This window comes from Rhinopithecus roxellana, chromosome 15 (genome assembly GCF_007565055.1).
Source record: "Rhinopithecus roxellana isolate Shanxi Qingling chromosome 15, ASM756505v1, whole genome shotgun sequence".
NCBI lineage: Eukaryota > Metazoa > Chordata > Mammalia > Primates > Cercopithecidae > Rhinopithecus > Rhinopithecus roxellana.
The window spans coordinates 60,756,511-60,771,224 of NC_044563.1; the positions used below are offsets into that span (position 1 = coordinate 60,756,511).

A 14,714-nucleotide genomic window follows, 5' to 3' on the forward strand; every position below is an offset into this window, starting at 1 on the left:
TTTAAAAGTCTAAGCATGAGCTTTGGAGTCCAACCTGGGTTCAAATCCAAACCTTGCAATGTACTAAGTGTATGGCTAAATGATTTGGAGATTCACTTTGCTCATCTATAAAGTAGAGATGAAAATAGGATACCCTTTGCCATTAACAAGCCCTAGGCTAGTGTGAGAGACAAATATATAAACAGGCAGTGACAATAGCACATTTTAAGGACTGTATGCAAGGGCCTGTGGGAGTTTCCAGAGGAATCAGGATGCAGTGATCTTATATGTACTGGTATAGCAGAAACCATCTTGTCAGCCAGCACGCAGACAAAGGTACCAGTTTCCAGACAAGCTGAGCTACATATCAGTGAGAGTAGGCATAGTTTGCAATCTGTCCCAGTACCTTAGCCAGACACAAGATGAGGCAGCAGCTCCCCCAGATGGTACCCCTCATGTTTCCAGGAAAACCTGATGGTGGCTTGCTTTGACAGATAGGGAAATTCTTTCTCACTAAGCAGACTGTTGTTTTCCTTCCTCCTCTCTTTGTTGTTGAGTCTGCTTTGTCTATTCTGGATGGTAATCCTGTTGATGACAGGGATGAGATATATTTGTAAGACTTGTTTGTGTATATGTCTATATATGTGTATATGTCTATATGTGCCTTTGTGTTTGTGGTTTTTTTGTATGTGTGTATACATCATTTTGTGCTTGTGTGGGTATATGTCTTTCTGCATTTAGATGTGTCGGTGTATGACAAGAAGTGAAAGGAGAAGAGGAACACTGAGCCAAGGAAGTAGGGGCTGAAAGAAAGCCCATAAATGAGGTTGAGGATCAAGGAGAAGGTTAGGGGCAAAGGGTTTGGCCTGAGGTATAGGACACAGGACCTGGAAGAAAAAGCAGAGCCAGAAATGTAATTAGCAGCCCAAAGATACTGTTAGTCTAGACAGAATCTGGGTCCTACAAAGTGGTAGGCAGAATGCAGGTATCATCTAGCAGCCAGGAGTGGTCAAGCTAGCAGAGAGAGAAAAGCCATGTTTCAGGTATTAAAAACTTCTGACTCTTCCTGTCCAAGGAGGAATTGGCAGCTGGCCCCCAAGGCCCTGCTTCCCTTCAGACCTAACTGGTGTTTGTCTTTGTTTGACTATATATGTATTTTTTCAAGTCCTTCTGTGCATGTCTGTGTCTGCATATGCCTCACATTCAGTGTACTTATACTTCATAGCATTAAGAAGAATTGTCTGATTCGCTTAAGTCCAGTGAGTTTCCTTTCATTCATTCTTGTATTCTTCTCCTCACTTATAAATACCTCCTTTGAAATCTTTCTTTTTGATGTGCTGCTTGCCTTCTTTCTCTCTTTTTTCTTCAAACATATTTAGTGTGTGGTTTGTGCTGGATGCTGGATATGCTTTGCATACCCATTTAAAGACTATTAAGATGAATTTCCTGCCTACAAAGGTCTCACTTCACTTACTGAGACAGAAAAACATACATATTCTATCCCCATAGAGATTGTAACAAGAGATGAGCCCTGCATGCTTTGGAAGTACAGAAAAGAGTTAACCCATCTGAGGAGACAGAAAATACTTCCCAGAAAAGGTATTGCCTGAGATGAATTTTTGGAAGTGAATAGGGGTTTACATGGGGAGGGGGCTGAGCATGATACATCATGTGGAGTAACAAGTATGATGTCCTTGGGAATCTGTGGTTCAGTGGTTCTTTTAACTTGAGCAAATGTAATAGTGGGGCAGGGAGGGAGAGGTTGGGAATAAGATTAGAAAGGCAGGCTCTAGCCAGATTTGTATGCCATACTGAGGAATTTGGATTTCATCCTAAAGTTGAAAAGCTAGAAGTAAACAGAGCTGGCCCTAATTCTGACTGAAGGTAGGTCAGGAGCAGGTTTTGCAGAGGAGGTGAAGTTGGAACTTGGTTTTTAAAGATGAGCAGGAGTTTACTAGATGAAGAAAGGAAGAAGAACATTCCAGGAGAGGGGACCTTAACGAGTAAAGGCAGGAGACAAAAAATATGGCAACTCTGGGAGACATCAAGTAGGGAGGTATCTAGAGAATAGTTACTTCATCTATAAGATAGGGACACCAGTAACATATACCTTCAATGGCTGATGTGAGACTTGAAAAAGATCCTTTTTTTGTAAACCATAGAGCTGTGTGCAAATTTCTATAGTTGTTGTGTTATCCAGTTTCTTGTAATTTTTTTGTCAGTACCCAACATGCATCAGGCCTTCTCAGGTATAGATCCACATAGGCATATACCTCAGCACTTTGGCACTGGCTGGATGAGAGTCATGCCCTCTTTTATCTAGCCACTTGGTGTCTTGAGGAGGCAGAGGTAAGATTAGAAGTCTCTGGGAAGTCACTGGTAAGATCAGAACTTGCTGGGTCCCTTGACAAGGGGGATCATACTATTTATTCTTGTTTATCCTCAGACACTAGGTTTCTCCTCAGATAAACTGGTATAAATAGTATGAGCCCCCTTGTCAAGGGGACACATATGAAGCATCTTCTACATATAGGCACTGTGGGGCACTGTGCCTTAAATTATCTCCTTTTCTCCACATTGTAACTATGAGGTAGTTTGCATTTTACAGGTTCTAGGTGACATAGTGGTCAGTGTCAGAAATGTGATTCAAGACATTATCTGTGAAATTCTTTTTCCTATATGACACTTCATAAGCTTTGTGATTTCTCTGGATGTTGAACAAGCTGTGTGATCAGTTGAGAGTGCAAAACTTTGTGCGGTCTCAGGCAGTATGGGGCTGGAGAGGGGCTGGAGAGAAAGTTGCTGGGCTCTGTCTTTGGGATTGAGTGATAACACTTTCCTCCACATAGAACAGTGGTTCTTTCCTTCAAGGACAGACTCTCTTCTATATATCTGTCTCACCCAGATGCTTTCAGTTCTGATTAATCTGTGTGTCCTTGGATCTCAACACAAGACCTGTCACATAGTAACTATTCAGTAAATAATTGGTTAGGCAGATGAAAGAACAAATGCTGCTTAACAAAGTCTTCTGGAACTCCTAATGCCTGCACTATTCTTCTGCCTTCTCTTGTGTAGTACAGTACTCTAATAGGATATTTTGTCCTTAAGGACACACACACACACACACACACACACACACACACACACACACAGAGTGTGTGTATATATATTTTGTATTGCTCATTGACACATAAGCCTAAATCCTCCCTCTTAGAGTTGATTAGATGCCAGAAGCTTCTTGGGAGAGGCATGAGTTTGTTTTATTCTTATATTCTTTGTCCTTAAGCTTCTTCCCATACTACTGCCCAAAGGTGAGTGTCATTTATAAGAAACACATGGTGAGCTCTAACTCTTTTTGCCAAGTCAATTGAAGTGGGTGTTCTATTTTGGAAATGGAGTCCTAGAGGTTTTCCTGCTGTTGAGTGTTTGGCTGGGTTTGTGATCCTCTCAGGGTGTTGGAAAGCCGTGTATAGGGATGGTAGCATGAGGGAAAACTGAGCGTGGAATCGAAGTTGCCTTTTGTTCGTGGGGACTGTCAGGGAGAGAGATTTCCCTAGCACCTGAAGCCAGAGCAGAGGGTGGATTTATTATATCTAGTCCAGGGATCAGCAAACTGTTTTTTCGTATAGCCTGCAAACTAAAAATGATTTAAAAATTTTTTTCTTTCATAATTGAGATTTTATTGGTTGAGGATCAGTACAGACATTTCAATTTGTACACAATTATTAATATACATACCGAAAATCTAAAAAGCCATGTATTGTAATTCTTTTTTTAAAGTTATTCCAGTGGCTTTCCAGCTTAGAATTTGGAAGCAAATGTCCTTAAGAGGCTATCAAGTACCGGCATCTTCACATGTTGATAAGCTGTTACATACGTCCCACCAATTCACAACTGAATAGCATGTACACTACATACTCAAATTTTTAATCTTTCACAGCACAGTAACCAAGTTATTAGGAAAACAGGACTACCACAACCAAAGATGTTACAGAGTACACACAGTTCTGACAGGGAGAGCCATGATCAAGGAGTGGTTTTCTTTAGGAAACAATTCTACCAAAAAACAACATGGGAATAGAAGTAATTTAAAATGTTCAAGACATTAAATGCAGGACTGACTCCATATTGTCATTTAATATGCATTATATTACAGGATATAAAAACTAACCGCCCATCTATGGAGTGTTAAGCTGACACCAAAGATAGTTAAAGCCTCCCTTAATTCAATATCCCACACTATTTTCTGGTTGTACCAAAAAATAAACAACCAGCGAATGATTGCACCTCTTAAAGCATTTACACTTAAAAATTGGGATGAGGTGGGATTCCCTCCTTCTAAAAAATGTTTCTAGAGCTACTAAAAAACTTGCATTTACAAAATAGTTGATAAAAATATTCCTCTGGATTGTACAAGAAGGGAGACAGGGGCCACTGATAACACATGATGTGTGGTATTAATCAAACTTGGTTTCTTTCTCTCCTGCTTCATCAGAGGCTGGACTCTCCTCAGTTTTCTTTTCCCTGTTTTCTGCAGGCAAATGTTCTTTAGTTTCTTGGTTAGCCACTTCGGCCTGTTTTCTCTTTGCTCCCTTTTTCCCTTTTGTTTGCACTTTTTTGTCTGAAGATTTATCCTTTGCTGCTGCCTTTATCCGCTTCGCTTCCACTTTTGCAGGAGCAGGTTTAGCAGACAACCGCGCCTATCTTCTCTCGGGCTCTTCCTTGGCGGCCCCTTTGGCGGAGCTGACCTTCCTCTTAGTCATCCTGGTGGCGTGGAGGGCGCGTGCGGGATGTCTGCGAGCCGTGGCGCAGGGAGAGCCTTGGCGAAGCTGGGCTGCCTTGGCGAAGCTGGGCGGCCTGGTCACTGCCGCTCCTCCCGCCGCCCGGCTGCTGAGACCTACAGCAAGGGCGATGGGAGAACCCTGATTTTTACATTTTAAAATAGTTTAGGGGAAAAACTAAAGAAGAATTTCAAGATGTGAAATTTATATGAAATTAAAATTTCAGAGTCCGTAAAGTTTTATTGGCATACAGCCACTCTCATTCGTTTACATGTTGTCTATTGCTGCTTTTACGCAAGAACAGCAGAGTTGAGTAGTTGCGACCACCAAGCATAAAATATTGACTGTCTGACTCTTTACAGAAAAAGTTTATCTGGCCTAGTGTAACCTATCAATTAAAAAAAAAAACAGCTTTTTGGAGAAAGAATTCACATACAGTGCAGTTCTCCCATTTATATTATACAATTCAATGGGTTTTAGTATATTCACAGATATGTGCAACTATCACCTCAGTCAATTTAAAAACATTTTTGTCACCTCAAAAATAAACCACATACACATTAGCTATTGTTCTCTCCCCACATTTCCCCCAGCCCTAAGCAATCACGCATCTACTTTCTCTTTCTGTAGATTTGCCTATTATGGACATTTCATGTAAATACAGTCATATAATATGTGGTCCATTGTAACTGACTTTTTTCACTTAGCATGTTTTCAAGGTGCATTCATATTGTATCAGTACTGCCTGTACATGTTCATGTATATATATCTGTATTTTATTTCTTTTCATGGCCAAATAATATTCTGTTGCATGGACATACCAGTTTTGTTTAGCCATTCATCAATTTATAGACATCTGGTTTGTTTCACCTTTTGGCTATTATGAATACTGCTGCTATAGACATGTATAAGTTTTTGTGTGGACATGTGTTTTATGTTTTGTTTGGACATATACTTTTATTTCTCTTGGGTACATACATATGAATAGAATTGCTGGGTCATATGGTAACTGTTTTAGGAACTGCCAGAGTATTTTCCATATAAAAATGGTTCAAGTGGCTAAACCATTTTTACATTCCTGCCAGCAGTGTGTGAGGGATCTGATCTCTCCACATGCTCATCAACACTTGTTATTGTCTGACTTTTTGATTACAGTCATCCTAGTTGGTATAAAGTAATATCTCATTATGATTTTGATTTACATTTCTCTGATGACTAACGGTATTGAACATCTTTTCATGTGCTTAATGGTTATTTGTATATCTTCTTTAGAGAAATATTTTCTCAGATCCTTTGCTCATTTATTTTATTTTTTATTATTATTTTTAAAAATTTCCATCTTAATTTTATATTCATGGGGTACATGTGCAGGTTTGTTGCAAGGGTATATTGCGTGATGCTGAGGTTTGGGCTTCTATTGATTTTCTTATGCAGATAGTGACCGTAGCATTCAATGGGAATTTTTTCAGTCCTTCTCCCTATCCCCACTCTTTTGGAGACCCCAGTATCTATTGTTCACATCTTTGTGTTTGTGTGTACCCAAGATTTAGCTCCCACTTGTGAGTGAGAACATGCAATATCTGGTTTTCTGTGTCTGCACTAATTCACTTAAGATAATGGCATCCAGCTGCATTCATGTTGCTGCAAAGGATTTTCATTGCTTTTCATGGTCAACATGTACCACATTTTCTTTCTTTCTTTTTTTTTTTTTTTTGAGTCAGGGTCTTGCTCTGTAACCCAGGCTGGAGTGCAGTGGCATGATTCCGGCTCATTGCAGCCTCAGTCTCCTGGGTTCAAGCGATCCTCCCACCTCAGCTTCCGAGTAGCTGGAACTACAGGCATGCACCACTGCCTGGCTAATTTCTTTGTATTGTTTTGTGGATACAGGGTTTTGCCATGTTGCCCAGGCTGGTCTTGAACTCCTGGGCTCAAGCTCTCCTCCCACCTTGGCCTCCCAAAGTGCTGGTATTATAGGCGTGAACCACCGTGCCTGGCCTGTACCACATTAATTAATGGCATCTAGGTTGATTTCATGTCTTTACTATTGTGAATAGTGCTGCAGTGAACATGTAAGTGCACATATCTTTTTAGTAGAATAATTTATTTTCCTTTGGGTATGTATACAGTAATGGAATTGCTGGATCGAATGGTAGTTCTATTTTTAGTACTCTTAGAAATCTCCAAACTGCTTTCCACAGTGGCTGGACTATTTACATTTCCATCAACTGTATGTAAGTGTTCCCTTTTCTCTGCAGCCTTACCAACATCTTTTTTTTTTTTTTTTTTTTTTTTAGTTTTTAATAATAACTTTGTGTCCTGGTACGGTGGCTCACACCTGTAATCCCAGTGCTTTGGGTGGCAGGCGGATTGCTTGAAGCCAGGAGTTTGAGACCAGCTGGGCCAACGTGGCAAAACTTAGTCTCTACAAAAAAATACAAAAATTAGCTAGGCATGGTGGTGTGTGCCTATAATCCCAGCTACTCAGGAGGCTGAGACATGAGAATAGCTTGAACCCAGGAGGCGGAGGTTGCAGTGAACCGAGATTGGGCCACTGCACTTTAGCCTGGGTGACAGAGTGAGACTCTGTCTCAAAAAATTTTTAAAATAAAATTAAAAACCTTTGCTCATTTTTAAATTGGGTTGTCTTTTTGGTATTGAGTTGTTAAAGTTCTTTATATATTTTAGATACAAATCCCTTATGAGATATGTGATTTGAAAATATTTTCTCCCATTCTGTGGGTTGCTTTTTCACTTTCTTGATCATGTCCTTTGAAGCACAGAAGTTTTTAATTTTGATGAAGTCCAGTTTATTTATTTTTTTGCTGTTGTTGCTGCTCATGCTTTTGAGGTCATGTCTAAGAAACCATTGTCAAATCCAAGGTCATGATGACTTACCCGTGTGTTTTCTTCTAAGAGTTTTAAATGCATCTGAAGCTTAATGTGCACCAAGCTGGATTCTAAATATTATCTCATCCAAAACCTGCTGTATACACTGCCTTCCTCATCTCAGTTGAAGGCAAGTCCATTGTTTCAATTGCCTGGGCAAAAAATATTCTAAATAATTCATAATTTTGTCAACTCCACATCTATTGGTAAATCCTGTGGGTTCTCCCTTTAAAATATATCCAAAATAGAATCATTTCTCACTATCATTCCACTGCAGGCACCAAGGCTCAATAGTCTCCGAGCAGATAGCCTTATCTACATTTATTCTCAGTGTAGCAGCTAGAGAGCTTTTTTGAAAAACAAAACAAAACAAAAACAAAACAAAACAAAAAAACCTAAACCAGATCATTTTGCTCTGCTCAAAACTTGTGATAACTTCATTTTTTGTTTGATGTGAAAGCCACAGTCTCCATAAAAGTTAGCAAAGCCCTCTGCGATCTGGTCCCCACTTATTCTGATCTCCTCTCTGACTTATATTCCCCTTGTCACTCACTGAAGCCACACTCTTTGGTGTTCCTTCATACTCTTTTGTATCCCTGCTTTAGGGCCTTGGTTCTAGCTCTTGCCCCTGCCTGGACTATTGTTTCCTTAGATATTTAGTTTATGCCCTCATATTTCCGTATGAAATATACTTTGTGGCTGGGCATGATGGTTCACACCTGTAATCCCAGCACTTTGGGAGGCTGAGGCAGGCAGATCACTTGAGGTCAGGAGTTCGAGACCAGCCTGGCCAACATGGTAAAACCCTGTCTCTACTAAAAATACAAAATTAGCCGGGCATGGTGGCATATGCCTGTAGTCCCAGCTACTCGAGAGGCTGAGGCAGGAGAAATGCTTGAACCAAGGAGGTGGAGGTTGTGGTGAGCAGAGATTGTGCCACTGCACTCCAGCCTGGGCGATGGAGGGACACTCTGTCTCAAAAAAACGAAAAACAAAACAAAACTCCCCCAAAATATTCTTTGTCATTTATCATACTTCATCTTATCAAAGAGACCTTTCTCAGACCACCCTATTTAATAATGAAATCTGCACCTCTACTCCATTCCTGGCACCTAGATCTTCATTATGAATCACTTTTTAAAATAATTTTTAAGAACTTATCATCTGGATTTTATTATTTAATCACTTATTGTTTTATTATTTATTGCCTATAATATAAAGTTTATAAGGGAAAGGGATCTGCTTTTTTCACTGCTATATCTCCAGTACCTAGAACAGTACCTGGCTCAGTGTTGGTACTTTTTTGTACAGATTCAAAGTACTATCTGGGGTCACTTACTAGCCTCAAGAGCTTCCTTTAGTATTTTTTTGTAAGGTGTGTCAGTTAGCAATGAATTTTCTCAGTGTTTTTTTATTCTGGAATTGTCTTTATTTTTTACCTTCATTTTTTCATGAGAGTTTTGCCGGATATACAATTCTTGGTTGACATCACCCTCACTTCAGTGAGCCCTTTGACTATGTTATCCCTTTGTCTTCTGGCATCCATTATTTTTGGTGAGAAGTTAACTGTTAATCTTACTGGGGTTCACTTGTGTGTGATAAGTCATTTTTCTCTTGCTGCTTTCAAAGTTTTCTCATTGCTTTTGACTTTTAGCATTTTACTTAATGTGTCTATTTGTGGATCTCTTTGCATTTATCCTATTTGGAGTTTATTAGATTTTCTTTATGGGTAGATTAATGTTTTTCAAAACACTTTGGGAGGGTTTTCAGCCATTATTTCTTTGAATATTTTTCCTTCTCCTTTCTCTCTCTCTCTCTCTCTCTCTCTCTCTTTCTCTCTCTCTCTCTCTCTCTCTCTCTCTCTCTCTCTCTCTCTCTCTCCTCTCTCTTTCTCATAGTCTCACTCTGTCACCCAGGCTGGAGTACAGTGGCACAATCTGAGCTCACTCCAACCTCTTCCTCCTGGGTTCAAGCGATTCTCGTGTCTCAGCTCCCCCAAGTAGCTGGGATCACAGGCATACACCACCACACCTACATTAGTAGAGATGTGGTTTCGCCATGTTGTCCAGACTGGTCTTCAACTCCTGGCCTCAAGCAATCCACCTACCTTGGCCTCTCACAGGTGTGAGTCTTCCTGCTCCTTTTTCTTTATCTTCCCCTTCTGCTATTCGTATTATACATACATTGGTGTGATTAATGGTGTTCTACATTTCTCTGAGGCTCAGTTCATTTTTCTTCATTCCTTTTTCTCTATGTTTTTAGGATTGTATAATCTCTATCAGTCTCTCTGGAAGTGTGCTAATTCTTTCTTCTGCCAGTTCAGATCTACTATTTAGCCTGTCTCCTAATCCACTTCAGTTATTGTACTTTTCAACTCCAGAACATCCATTTGGTTCTTTTTTAAAACAATAATTTCTGTCTCTTTATTGACATTCTTTATTTAATGCAACATTGACATCATGCATTCCTTTACCTCTTTAAAAATCATGATTTTCTTTTTTTTTTGTCTTTGGACATATTTATAATGGCTAATTTGTAGTCTTTTTCTGTTAAATCTGACATCTGGTCCCTCTTACTGAGAGTTTCTGTTGCCTTCTTTTTTTTCTGGTGTATGGGTAACACTTTCCTGTTTCTTTGTTTTTTTGTTTTGTTTTTTGTTTGTTCGTTTGAAGCTGAACAGTTTTGATAATATATTGTAGCAACTTTGGGTACTTGTCTGATTCCTCTGGGGCTTATTATTATTTGCTTGCTTATTTATTTAATGACTGGCTAGATTGTTTAAGTGGTCGATCCCCCTCCTCCCACAGTGTGAATCCTCTGATATTGCTCCTCAGAGGACTTTGGTATGCCCACAGTCATATTTGGATGATAATGGTTTGGGCAGAACTTTGTCTCTTTCCCTGGCCACATCCAGCTTTTTAGGTTCACTAATTGCCATCTGATTGCTCTGCTCTTTTCAACAATGCCCTGAGGCATAAATTGCTTCCCAGACTAATCCTATTATATTAGGGTTCCTTTGAAGGGATAGTTCCTGAGGTCAGTGTTTGAAATTTGTTCTTTGTTGGTTTGTTTTTGGAGATAGAGTCCCAGACTTTCACCCAGGCTAAAGTGCAGTGGCATGATGATAGCTCACTGCAGCCTCAAACTCCTGGACTCCATTGATCCTCCTACCTCAGCCTCCTGAGTAATTGGGACCACAGGTGTGTGCCACTGCACCTGGCTTTTTTTTTTTTTTTTTTTTTTTTTTTAAAGTTCTGGTATATATGTGTAGGATATACAGGTGGCCTGGCTACTTTTTAATTTTTTTTGTAAAGATGGGGTCTCCCTATGTTGCCCAGGCTGGTAAAATTTGTTCTTACCCCAAGAGACTCCTCCCAACTGTCTCTTTCCCTAGTTATCTCCAGCAAATTCTCTAGTCTACAGTTTAGCCTGTATCTCCAATGAATCTACTAATCTTTTCCTTTCACCACAACTTCTACTTTTTTGAGAGTACCTTACTCTTAGTCTTGAACTTCTCTACACTCTGTTGCAGTTGAGGTCACTCTCCCTGATTCAGAGCTCTTTGTTTTATAGCCTGCTTCCTCTGCCAGGCAAAATCTTTGAGTCATGGTTCTGGAGTTGGGGTGGGGGACAATGACATGCTTCTGAGTGACACCACCACTTTAGGAGCTGAGGACTTGGTGGAGGGGTCGCAGTAGCCTCAGGTCTTTTTGATTTGCTTCTTCCAGAGTGTAATAACAATCTTATGAGCCAGGGCAATGCCAGTTGTGGCTCCAGTATTCTCAGTGGCACTGGATCCAAGGTAAAGCTCCCGTCATATGAGTAGGGATTAAACGGGACAAAAGAGGCCCACCTTTTAGCTGCACTCATTTACAACTTAGCCTCAGTAACATGTAGCTCAGGGAAGGATCAGAAATGCTAATATCCTGCTCAGGACATTCCAGGCAGCTAACTCTTCAACAGGGAGCTTGAGAGAGAAGAAGGTCTGTGTTTTTAGCTGCCTCAGTGTGGAGTGGAGTTTCTGTGTCATTGAGTTGGGAGAGGCAAGGCAGGGAACAGGTTAAATATTGTGGACTCTCGCTGTTCTTAGATTTTCTTGAGCATACGTTTCTTCATTGGCTGTGTGCCTTTAAGACCATTTCCAGAAACTTTAAATGGTTGCTTTTGAAAAATAAGTTTCACTAGTTTTATTGGAGAGTGGGTCTGTGGAGCTTCTCATGCTGTCAAACTATAAGTCCCTTCTAACCCATCAATTTTGTAACTGTCCTTTCTCATAATGCATTTTCTCCAGTGCTATGCATTCATCCTATATAAATGTGGCAGTATTGACCCCAATTAAGAAGATAACGTCTTCCCTTTGGGGAAATATTTTCTAATTAGTGATCTATTTCTGTCCTCCTTTCATAAAACAAAGGTTCCCCAGACAGTAGTCCTTGGCTAGCTTGGATACTTTGGTTCTGACAGTTTGTAAGACTGGAGATGTTAGAGTTTCCCTGTCTTTGCCATTCTGACCAGGTACCTGGCAAGCTGAAACTTTTAATGCTGCCTCTAGGATTTGACCTGTGTCATGTGCCCGATGTTTTGGTGAGGCATCAATGATGATTCCATGACAAGCACTGAGCTTTCTCATTGACCTCAGAGGGATTCTCTGTATCTGTGTATGTGCCAGGTGCTGGAAATAAAGGAGTAAAAGGAAAGGTAATGTTGTTGCCTTTGAAGAAGTTCCCCTAGTGGTGGAGATAGCCATAAAACAGATAAGGACACTATAATTTATCAAGTGGATACTGTGAGGCACAATGGCTTGCACCTGTAGTACCAGCTACTTGGGAGGCTGAGGTGGGAGAATTTCTTGAGCCCAGAGTTCAGGACCAGCCTTAGCAATATATCAAACCCTGTCTGTAAAAAAAAAATAAATAAAAATTTAAGAGTGAACACTGTGATGGAGTTGCAGAAGAGGATGCCCTAAGTCAGCTTTTCCCATGTTACAGTCACTGACAAATAATCTGGATCTCAACAGATGACTAGGAGTGATAAGGAGAATGTTTTAAGTGAGGGAATAGCATGTACAAAGATATTGTACTGGTAAAAAGCCTGGTACTTTCAGAGAGTTTTAAGTAATTCATTATCATTGGGAATTGGGAATTCATTATCATTGGGAATGGGAGGAAGTGGCAATTGATGCATTGAGGAAGGCCAGCCCATAGAGGAGGGAGGGTCTTGCATAAAGTTGTAAAGTTTTGATTTTAAATGGAGTTAAAGCTTTAAAAGCTTTCAAAGAATCATAGAGTAGAACAGAAAGGACCTTAGAGGTTAGTAGACTACGATGTCTTTTCTTTACTTTCTCCATTTCTGACCTCTTGACACGTGGACTTTATATAGCAAGCACTTAGAAAATATTCATTTTCTATCTCCTCTGTAGGTCTTCCTTATATATGAGGGATCATGCATCACTGTAATAGTGGGCCCTAGGATTGTACATTCTTAGTATCTTTAATCCTTCTTAAAACATATTACACACACACACACACACACACACACACACACACACACACACACATACGAGAGCTTATTTTTGTGCCAGGCACTATTCTAAGGTATTTAGTTGAATTTACTCATTTATGCTTCCCTCAACATGAGGGTTGTTAGGTTTTTGTGCTACTATCTTCATTTTACAAATGATGCAAGTTACACGCTGAAACTAAGTGGTGGAATGAGGATTCAAACCCAGGCAACAGGGTCTAGAATCAAACTCTAAAGTATCATGCTACATTGAATCCAAGCTAGTGTAACTCTCTGGCTCCTGGCTAAATATCTTTGTTTTAGATAGGCTGACAATTTGGGGACCTTTTTCTTTCTTCTATTCAATAGACAATTATGTCTTGACTAGCTATTGTAAGCTAAACTCTCTGCTACATGTTACAGGACAAACTCCAGAGACACTCCTTTAGTTATTTAATAACCACACACCCTGCTCTGTGCCAGGCCCTAGGCTTGGAGATGGGTTTATGGAGCTAAATTATTCATTTATGTATTCCAGAAAATTTGCAAGATGCTGGGTGAAGAATAAATGATAAATAAAATAGAGTCTCTATTTTTGAGTTGCTTAGGGAGAGTAAGAGGGGGATAATTAAATAGTAATTGTAGAATATTGGGATAAGTACTGTCATTGATGTATACCCTGAGAACTAAGGGAACAAATAGGATAGGGCAATGAACTCACCTGGGAGAGATCTAGAAAACTTCACAGAAGGTGGTGACTTTTTCTTTAATAGACAAAGAGTGGGAGAAAGCATTTTAAATGGAGCACCTTGTGCAAAATCTTGGGGGTATAAAAGATCATGGTTTGGTCAAGGAGCAGGAAATGGCTTGATGTGTCTAGAGCAGGCAACTTTTTCTGTAAAGGATTAGATAGTAATTATTTTAGACTTTGATAGCCATAGAGTCTCCGTTACAAATACTCAACTCTGCCTTTGTAGCATGAAAGCAGCCACAGAAAATATACGTCAGTGCATGAGCCTGGCTATGTTTCAGTAAAATTTTATGAAAACTGACTGGGCATGGTGGCTTATGCCTGTAATCCCATCACTTTGGGAAGCCAAGGCAGGAGGATTGCTTGAGTCTATGAGTTTAAGACCAGCCTGGACAATATGGTAAGACTCTGTCTCTACAAAAAGTAAAGAAAAAATTAGCCCCTGTGCTTGTAGTCCAAGCTACTCGGGAGGCTGAGGCAGGAGGATTGTTTAAGCCCCGGAGGCTGCAGTGAGCCATGTTCACGCCACTGCACTCCAGCATGGGCAACAGAGGGAAACTCAGTTTCAAAACCAACAAACAGCAAACTGGATTTGGCTTATGGACATAGTTTTCTGACCAATATCTGGTGTGTAAGGTGTCTGGTAGGGAGGGAGAGTGGCCAGGAAGATCCCTAGGAAGTTAATATTGTAAAAGGCCTTGAATGTCAGGCCAAGAAGCTAAGGCTTTATCTTGTAGGTAATGGGGAGCCATGAGATGTTAAGTAAGGGAATTGGAATAGATATTTACTTTAAGATCATTCTGGTGTCTAATATGGTA

At 40.1% G+C, this 14,714-nt stretch overlaps 1 protein-coding gene and 1 pseudogene across 3 annotated transcripts in view; one reads left to right on the forward strand and one right to left on the reverse strand.

Annotated features, from left to right (window-relative positions):
• Nucleotides 1-14,714, forward strand: part of STIM1 (stromal interaction molecule 1) — a 218,053-nt gene that overhangs the window by 123,806 nt on the left and 79,533 nt on the right. The gene's annotated exons all lie outside the window — the stretch shown is intronic.
• On the reverse strand, nucleotides 4,437-4,742 carry LOC115893517 (annotated as a pseudogene).